The sequence below is a fragment of the Pygoscelis adeliae genome, unplaced genomic scaffold, assembly GCF_000699105.1.
Source record: "Pygoscelis adeliae isolate BGI_AS28 unplaced genomic scaffold, ASM69910v1 Scaffold320, whole genome shotgun sequence".
NCBI classification, from domain to species: Eukaryota; Metazoa; Chordata; class Aves; order Sphenisciformes; family Spheniscidae; genus Pygoscelis; species Pygoscelis adeliae.
Window position 1 is genome coordinate 604,553 of NW_008823967.1, and position 8,119 is coordinate 612,671.

The 8,119-nt window shown below is 41.0% G+C and overlaps 1 protein-coding gene across 1 annotated transcript in view; it reads left to right on the forward strand.

Annotated features, from left to right (window-relative positions):
- Positions 1-287: 287 nt before the first annotated feature.
- The window catches only part of GHR (growth hormone receptor), an 86,567-nt gene continuing 78,735 nt past the window's right edge, over positions 288-8,119 (forward strand). The window contains exon 1 of the mRNA XM_009324410.1: positions 288-367. The gene's annotated coding sequence lies outside the window, so the exon portion shown is untranslated. The remainder of the gene's footprint in view (positions 368-8,119) is intronic.

Genomic DNA, 8,119 nt, shown 5'->3' on the forward strand with positions numbered 1-8,119 from the left:
GCATTTTAATGTCAAGGTTAGCGTGGGATCCTGCAGCTTGGCAAGCCTGCAGCAACACAAGGGGTTTCAGGCAGCCGCTGCTGTTTGAGTGAGAAGCCCAGGTGCTCCGCTCAGGGCCGTTGTGCAGACTGCCCAGCTGGTGGCCTTTCCTGAGGTGGCCTTCCCCGAGGAACAACAGTGGCAGGGCGCCGGTTCGGATTTTGTTAGTTGCCTTGCTGCCGCTGGTGACCTTTGCTGTTCCAGAACTCATCTCTTGTCTCCATTTCCCCTGATTTTGTGTAGGTGCTGGGATGGCTGGAGAAGGTCGTGATTTGCAGTTGAGCTGAGGGAGGCGTGAAGCACCATCCATCCCCTGCTGACACTTGAGGTAGTGTGACAACTTTTATCTTACCTGCAAGTGACTTTATTATGAATGTTGGCTAAGCAAAGCGATCAATAGTGTCCTGTAGTGCTCTGCAGGTAATCCTCACAGATCATATAATCCGTTCCTACAGAAGGTGATAATGATAGTATGCAGTACGCAGAATTCTGATTGAGATCCAATCATCATATTCTGTTACCGCAAACAATAGAGATATTTGAATTAAGGCTGTCAAATTCAATCCCAATGTCAATTGATGGCTTCAAGCCCATTTCTACCAATCTCTAGTAGCCAGCATTTGAGACAAAGGGCTTGGTAACTGGCGGAAGTGCTTAAAAGCCATTTTTCCTTGTCAGAGAAAAATTATTATACTGTATTTTAATGAGCCATTTCTGATTTATAATGTTATTTAAAATATTCATTGCCTGACTTTTTAAATGCGCAATATTGAAACAAATGGAGAAGAAAAATCTGTGTTTTTCCAGGGAGAGAGAATGTGAAAATGCGTATCAGAACGTTGTAGATAACAAATCCTGGTTTAAATGACACTTAAATGACATCTAGCTTGAATGTGTGTATTGGGTCTAATTCATATGTGGAGTCTATTACTGAAAGCTTGATCACATTACAGAGGGGTAAATTTGAATCAAACATCACAGAAGTACACTGTGGTATAAGGGATTCGGACCTGTGATTGCTCATGCCGTGGAATTGAAAAGCTGCTATCTGGTGTTAAATGGCTGCATGAGACTTTACAGCTGCTATCTGTGTACTGTAGCAGTTTTATGAGACTTAATTGGCTATTCCTGTCTAAGTGTACACAAATATAATGTCATTAAATAGAAGGGAAATTCTAGAGACTTTTTTGCTTTGGTTGTGATAACAACAGGTAAAACTTGCCACCCTATGTCCATGTTTTTAATGTTTCTGCAACCAGATGGTGGAACTCTAGACGCATTCATTGCACCATGGATCTCTGCTTGGGAGACTTGGCTAGGGATATACCAATTCCACTAAGAAAATAAGAAGGTCAGAATAGTGAAAAGTTACTTGTAAAAACGCTTGTAAATAGGCGTAACTTAAAGTCATTAGGGACTTCCTCAACCAAAGCCTTCTTTGTTGTGGTTACCGTGCCTTTTCATACAGAGTTAAGCACACCTGAAAAACAATTTATGAATGACTTGTCTCATTTTATAGCTGAAGCAACACAACCATACAGAAAGCTGCTTCTGTGCTCTGTTTTCCTGGCTCTCCGTGCCCAGCGAGCCAGTCGGTCCCTAGCTAAGCTGCCGTTCCTGATTCCTCTGCAAGCAGCGATGCGAGAAGCATGCCCAGCACTGGGAGCATACAGCTTAGACGCAGGGTCTGGCCTCCCTTCTGAGCTCCACCACGGGCTCACTCAGGGGTTCTGTCACCCTCTGTAACCTCGTTGTTTCAGTTTCCTGTTTGTAAATGAAGGCTAATAACTCTTAACTTCTAGAAGGGACCAAAGCATCCTGATCCTTACTAAATGCTGTTACTCACACAGTAGCATATGCCTGTCATATTTGATGTGATATTGACACTGTGTTACCAAGGAAGAGTTCAAAATCTGTGTATTTGTATTTAAGTATGACCCTGGGCTTGGAAACTGATAGTGGATCCCTGGGTGGTAAAAATCATTTCTGCGGTGCTTTCTCGCTTGGTATTTTCCACTAACTAAAGATAAAGAACATTTTGGCACAGGGAAGAGCAACTAACTTAGTCCAAGGATCATAGGGGAGGGGAGATTATGCTGACCAGATATCTTGAAAATGACATGTCTGTAATTCATATTACCTATGCCAAGTTAGTTTTAGATTAAGAACTGGAAATGTGATAACTGTCCCCATGTAGATCAATTAATGGCTTAGCCTTCATATATTTGCCTTTCAGTACACGTTTGGCAATAACAGCCCCAGACTCAGTCATCTGGAGGCAAGTTTACTGACAGCTCTTCTGTGAAATTGAGACATGTAATGCATTATGCACAGTGGGAAATGTTCATCTGCACATTTTGTAGGCTGCGATTAATAAAGTGTTCTACTCTGAATGAGGTTTTTGTTTATCCTAAATGAATGTGTCGCATTCTTTCCTTAAAAATTAAACAGATGCCTTGTTATTTCAAGTCCGGGATACTGAAAGTGACCCATAGATGTGGCGAGAGTATTTGTGCCTCATTGACATTTACAATCCCAATGGAAGATAACACGAGGCACAGCTTTAAATAGATTTTGACAGTGCTGGTAGTTCTGCGGAATATGCTGGAAAAAAAATTAATATCTGGCCAAAAGTAGCAGAGATGTTTGTAAAATAACAGCTGTAAAATATTCCAGTAACTGTAATTTCTTCAGCTATTAACACTTACCCAGCTACCAGGTCAGCACACCTCTCTGTCCTTTAAATGTAAAGCTCTGTTAAGTTGCTTGCTGTGGAATACAACATACGGAGTACGGGAACCATTTGTGGTGCTGTGAGAGCCTGAGAAAAATTAAGAGTATGGAAATGAAATTGACTGTTCCTCCACAGTTTAGAAAAAACTTATAGGAATACAGGGCTTCTCTTTTTGAACAGCCTTTTAAATCCAGGGAAGGACTTGCCTACACTGAAAATGTCAATAATACAATAAATGTATCCATCAGTTTAATACCAACATGCTATAATACTTTTCTCATCAGGCAACTTGTTTGGTGATGTTAGGCTACCACAAACTAGGTATCCACCATGTGTGGGTTATGTCTGCTAGTTTGTGACTGGGATCAGATCCAAATCCTTCGATCGATAGTGTTATGAATAGATCAGAGACATATATACTTAACTAAAAAAAACCCCAAACTACCCTTTTTTTTTTTTTAAGCTTTATGGCTATTCCTCATACTTTTGCTTTATCAGTTCATCATACAATTTGAAGGGTTTGCTTTTTAGCATTTAATGATACAGTCATCAGTAGGACAATTTAATTTGCTTTTAAATAAATTGAGATAAATTCTGCTGCTCTTGAGTCATACGGTACTTCAGATTTGAAACCAAAGTTAAGATTCAGTTTTAACAAGGCTGGCAAAGTCAGGTATTATGTCCTGGCAAAGGGCTACAGGCAGTCATATTTTATGAACTACTGTGCATAAAATAGAAAGGAAGCTAGGAATGTTAACATTAAAACATACTGCACAAAGTATTTACTTAATGGTCTTTTTTCTTTCCAGGACAATACTCTGCACTCATTGGTAGCCACTTGTATTCTGGCTCTTGCTTCTGAGGAAAGTATCTCATAAATATGCTGTTTGAGAATTTTTTGTGAAAAATAGATTTTCCAGACTACACTGAACCAGTGAGAAGAATCAGATTAGATAAATCTGTGGAAACCTCTCCTCCCACACATGGCCTAGTGTGCTTTAAAAAATGCACTCCAGCAAATCAAGTCTTACACTGTACATACTACTGTAGGCTTTATTATGTGTGACTAGTAAAAATATGTCCATATGGTCCAATCTTTGCAGCAGTATGTGGGAAGTAAATCTGTTTTTTGGAAAGAATAAGCTTAATATTCCCACTTAGCTGCAGTGGTCCCGCTGTTATTTCAGCAACATCAGACTGTCCTACCCCATCCACCCTCAGTATCTTACCCCGTCCACCTTCTGTGCCCGCTCCCGTCGAAGCAGCTCGTCCCTTTCACCACGCTTTGCAAGCAGCTCTCCTCTTCCCATCTCTTCCTCATGAAGGCAGTTGCCCTCCTACCTCCATCACTAGCAGACATCAAGAAATAGGAAGAGGGAAAGGAGGGGAGCAAGGGGCTGGAAGAGCACAGCTCCCCATATCTCCCTGCACCAATGGCAGTGGGAGCAAGACAACCTCTCCTTTGCGCTGTGGCTGGCAGAAAAAGCAGGGGGGTTCAGGAGGCCTTCACAGCCTTAAAAGCCATTTCTCATCTTCTCCAGGCAGAATTGACACAGGCTGGATGCCGTTGTTTCATGGGCTAGATCTGGTTTATGAACTACATGCCATAAATAAAAACCTACTTAAATAATCCAATTTTTGTTAAAGAAAGAAATGCTAGTCCTCTTTTTCAGATGTATCTCTGTAAAGCTATACCACCATCTCTATTAATTTGCGCTACAGTTCCTAGTAACAGCTGCTTGTTACCATATCAGATGACTTTCAGCCACACCAGTAAATTACATGTACTACTCCCATCAGGACAAAATCCTTCTTGGAAAAAATAGCTTTTGGGCTGTTTCAAATCAGATAGTTGCTTAAAAAATCACACACCACATGATACAAGTTTCCTAACATTTCTATAATACGATACTTCAACTTTTCAGGCTCAAAACTGTTTGCTAGTTCGTTTATCAAACATATATGTAAGAACACCTAGCAGTATCTATACCAAGATCTAGAACAAGTATCTATATCAAAGGAATGCACATATTCTAATTAAGACTTAGAATCTTAAAAAAAACCCTTTCCTCTAATATGAAACAAAAAGACACAAGGAAATTACAACACAACTGCAAGCTCTACATTTTGAGGACTTTCCTACTCTGTAAGGGTACAGCTGTTGGGTACCTCCCTACCAGCTGAGCTGTTCAGGAGAAATCTGGCTGACCCACAGTATGTGCTTTTTCTGTGGATTTTATATGTCTACCATAGAGCATGTCAGAGACTGGAAGAAAGCCTGCTCTCCTAGGGAGATAAAAACTCAATTCCAGGCCAGCCAAAACCAGACCCTTCTTAGCCAAGAAACTAATCTATAGGCCACCGAGTAATGCTGCAATTAATTGTTCTCTGCAGCCCATAGAACAGCTGACATCTGGATTAATTTTCTAAGCTATGAAAGGACTACAGACTTTCAGGGGCTTGGGGTTCTTTTATATGTGATTACAGCACCCTGTATCAATTTATATTCAGAGCTAACTGGTTGGTAAGCTGTCAAAAATCTTTGCAGACTATCACTTTAAAAATCTCTGAAAGCATCAACAGAAAAGTATCTTCCTTGAATGAACTATACCAAGTCACTATTCTTTTTAGTGTATGAGTCACCTGTTATCAAGCCTGATTGCTGAAGAAAAACTTGTATGTAATAAGTGAACTAAAAATCAGGACTAATTTATGCATCAGGGCAATTCAAAACTCAAAGCTCCGACTGCTGTGATATTCCACAGTTTTAGTAATGTTGGGAAAATTATAATCTATGCAGAAGTGATTTATCTAATGCTGCTGTACGCTTTGTAGTAGAACCTAAGAGCAGTAAGTCTCATCATGCTTATTGTGAACATGGTTGCTTACACAGGATTCAAGTGTGATTGGTAAGTGTCATACAAATTTTAGGAGCAGATGATATCGTTAATGACTTCTTCAAAAAAAAAGAAAAAAGATTTTTTTGTATGGTAAGGTTTTTCTAAAAATTGAAGCCTTTTATCTCTCCAAAAATAAAGTTCCCTGTGATATTGCTCAGTGTAAGAACCACAAAAAGGAACAGTCGTACTCTTTCTCTTCTACACTGACAGTTTGTACACATGGTCATGCAGGTGAGACTAAAAAGACTGCAGTTTAGTCTGCAGGGCCCAGTGTTGAGTGGGGTGATTACTGATGTGCTGATTAAAGGGAGAGAGCCAGTTGCTAAGACTTTTCCTGACAGGCTCCTGTGTAAGCAGCCTTGCTGCCTATTTCAGTATAAAAATGGGTACTGAGGCAAGACTGCTGGTAAGGCTTTGGAGGAGTTGGTTATTGTGCTAGACCAGGAGAGCCCCCAGCAGGGTTTCACAAAACACTCTGGCTACAGTGCAATATCGTCCCCTTTAGTCTGCTCATTTTTATTGTACTGTGTGTCTAAGTCCTGAGATCTAGCTTGGTATGGGATTTATTTTTGTGAATAGCCCTCACGAAATGGGTTTGAGTCTGAGCAATACTTGTGGTTGTGGTGGGTGAAGGCTCAGGCTCTAAGCTGCTCCTCAAGGCAGATGTCTTGTGAATTTTGTCCGTAAACATCTATTTCCTTATGGTACTGTGTACAATAACAATAACAGCAATGGGAAAATGTGAATGCACTAGTCTGTTTTTAAAAAAAAACAGTTGAATCTGCTCCAAAGTTTCACTTTCTTGATCAGATAGCAATGTGATGGAGTTCCTGCAGAGGAAGGAGTCCTAGCATCGGTGGAGGCGGACACACTCTCCATCGGCCAGCCAGCCACCCTTGCACTGAGCAGCTCTGTTGTTTGTAGCACCCATTGCAGAGTATCCCATTTTGAGTTGATCAGTTCAGAGTTCGTGTATTTTATCTGTGATGTCTAAAAGCAAAGGTTGCAATGTAGAACTGTGATTGTTTTAGTCTCTGACATTTTAGGAGTGGTAAATGTGGAGGGAGAGGTTTACATCCACTACACTGGGGTTACCATAGCTAAAGAGCATGGTTCATTCCTACTGTTTGTAAAATAGAGTTATACACTTATTAAGAAGGTTTTGCTAGTTGCTTGAGTGTTTCAGATGAGCTGGTCTTTCTCTTATTTGCAATTCTTTCTCTCTTAAAGCAAACTATTAGTTTGTTGTTTTGGGGTTTTTTTTAATCTACTACAGCTTTATTTTGTGATGCTAAAATGGCTGGCAATAAATCCACAGACTCTGTAATGTTCTGTGGTAGGTAAGACATTGGAGAGGGTTGCAGTCCATGCCTTACTCTGCTGCTGGGCTGTGGTATAAATGCAGGCAAGCCACTCCCCTTCCCGGTGTCTCCATTTCCCTGTCTGTAAAATGCATAATGCCGCTGACCCCCACTGCAGACTGCTTCAGGATTTGCTGATGGAAAACATTGTCTGACAGCTTTAAAAGACCTCTTTAGAAATAGATTTGGCAAATTACCTTTAAAATTAATATGGCTGTTTCTATTGCTTATTTTGCAGACACTTCTTAATTTCTTCATTGGTGGGGTTTTCTTAGAGGAAATGTTGGGCATTGGGACTAAGCTCTTTCAGTTTCCAATGTGAATTTCTAATTGCAACCTGGCATCTCCTTTTATCTTGCGTATTCCAGAAGATATCCTTCCTTGTAGTGCTATGCTATCTGCAGGTGCCCACTTGGAAGATTAACTGGGTGATTTTCATCTTCGCTAAACTAGTAACTGTTCAATAGGTCACTAACTCTAGAGATTACCAGGCACGGCTGTTCAATTTATTCCCCTTAAAAGTCAGGCTGGCTTGATCACCCACTGTCAAATCCACTTGTCTCCACTTCCTTAATAATTACTCTCTCATCTCCAACCTGATCTCCAAGCCTGTGCTGGATCCCATGTCACATATCCTCTGACCTCTCCAGTGGGGGGGAAGGGGCTTTCCTCAAGGCTTCCCATACTACTTTCCCATCAGATCTTTTGTCTTCTACCCTGCGCTCACCTGCCTCATGGGGTGGAACCTCCCTCTCTCATGGGGATACAAATAGTCAGCTGAATACCAGTAAAGTTACACCTTCATGTTTCAGCAAAATGCTAATATGCATGTGTGCATGTGTGTGTGTGTTCAGTGCGTGCAAGTGCATGCACACAGACCGAACCCCACTTCTGTTCCTACCTTGTGACGAATTGTTTCAGGACCTGTGATAACTGAAATGGCTAAAATAATTACAGAATCATAGAATCATAGAATAGTTTGGGTTGGAAGGGGCCTCTGAAGGTCATCTAGTCCAACCCGCCTGCTGTGCACAGGGACATCTTCAACTAAATCAGGTTGCTCAGAGCCCCGTCCAACCTGACCT